Below are 1,832 nucleotides of genomic sequence, written 5' to 3'. Positions count from 1 at the left end.
AACCTCGATCCAGTCATTGATTTGAATTCCCACCACGACCAGAACCACAGGTGAAGTCGGGAACTCTGTTTTTCATGAAAAACCTATAAACATTGAGATGTCAGGATTTGATCCCATATTCGGCTGTTTTTTCACAGGAACTTTCACTAACTAAGGCTGAGGGACTGCCCAAGCTCAACGATTCAAAACTATGCGTGCATTTACTTGACTATTCGAACACAGGAACTCGGACTCATTTTTTGTGTGTTTCACAGTTACTCGGTATAAATTTACAACAGCCTCTGGTTATGCAAAAGAGTTAAAAGCTGGATATTCTCCACTGAAAATGCACAGGAAGAGGCAATCTCTTATTACTTGTGTTGTAAACTGATAACTTAGACTGTTTAAACTGACAGAATAACGCGGATCCATCCATCCTCTTGGGCACCTTTAACCGCGTTAATATCAGCAAAGGTAAACTCACACTAAGAGGAATGGGCTCATTGCGGTGAATTGTTAAGGAGTGGTGTGTGAGTCAGAGTGAATAGTGGTCAGTAAATACTGACACTGACATTGAACGTTGCAACATCAGCTCCTCACTCACTTGCTGTCTCATGCCTCCCAGTCATCATTGCCTTTCACATTTTCCTCTCGTCCGTTCCACTTCTCAACTTATTCCCGACAGCTTGCAAGTGTTCCCTTAGAAACTGCAGCTTTAGGAAACGTATTACTGGGATAAAGTCATTGCTCAATGTGATGGGATGCACCGTCAATCCCTAATTACTCGAGAGATTGAGATTATGAGTTACTCTGCATAACCCTGGATGTCCTCAGTTGCGGGGTACAGGCATAATGCCATGAGGCAAGGGTTTCGACGTAGTGTCATTGAAGGAACAGCGAAATATTTTCAATTGGGAAACGCGAGAACCTTAGAGGGGTAATTGCGGTGATAGCTTTCGCTTGTATTTGCTGCCATTGTCCTTACAGATAGATGCTGATCGATCACTGAATTGTTCTGGCAGGATCCGTGTGTGTGTTCTGGGTGCAGCCAGGATTTAGTTTTCATTCGGATAATTCACAAGAAGAGAATTAAATCTACATCTCCTATCTGAGAATGAAAGCCTGTTCTGGCCTGTGCCCGAAACGTCGAATCTCCTGTTCCCTGGATGCTGCCTGACCTGCTGTGCTGTTCCAGCAATAAAGTTTCAACTTTGATCTCCAGCATCTGCAGACCTCACTTTCTCCTGGGCAATGCAAAATCAGACTCGTATGCAGGGATGTCCATTGATTCTGAAGAAGCCTTTCGGACCTGTACAAACTCTAGTGCCTGCTCTTCACGTCATAATCGTCTTCGTCAGCAGTGTTTCTCTCTCCATGTTTCCAAGTCGGTTCATATTATCACCCTTGGTTTCAATGTGAAAAAAGCAATGATGTGATAATCTGATGTTGTTCAGGAGATATGCTGCAGCAAGTTAAGTAACGACTGATGCTAACACGAGCTCGTTTTGAGCTGCGCTGATGTTTTGGCAGCAAGGAAGGCATCGTTCAACTCGCCTCATTCCGGCTGACGGGCTCGAAATGACCAGTGGTTTCTCGCTGAATTAGTTCAGGCTCTGGAAAGTAAAAAACTTCAAATATGAAAGTACAGTGAAAGGAAATGGTTCACAGAGTGGGGAATTCCAAGTGAAACAGTGACGGAGATTATGTTTGCTGATTTTTCACCTTGTGAATGCTGTTTCCCTGATGTGGACGTTTACATTCCCTATAGACAAACTGTCACAGCCAAACCTGGTCTTTGGATCAGTGACGGAATTGGTAACATGCCTGACGTCGAGTTAGGGAATTGTCGGTTC

The sequence above is a fragment of the Chiloscyllium plagiosum genome, unplaced genomic scaffold, assembly GCF_037043375.1.
Source record: "Chiloscyllium plagiosum isolate Xiang-an unplaced genomic scaffold, Cpla_swu_hap1 HiC_scaffold_40, whole genome shotgun sequence".
Lineage (NCBI taxonomy): Eukaryota > Metazoa > Chordata > Chondrichthyes > Orectolobiformes > Hemiscylliidae > Chiloscyllium > Chiloscyllium plagiosum.
This window is presented reverse-complemented; position numbering follows the sequence as displayed.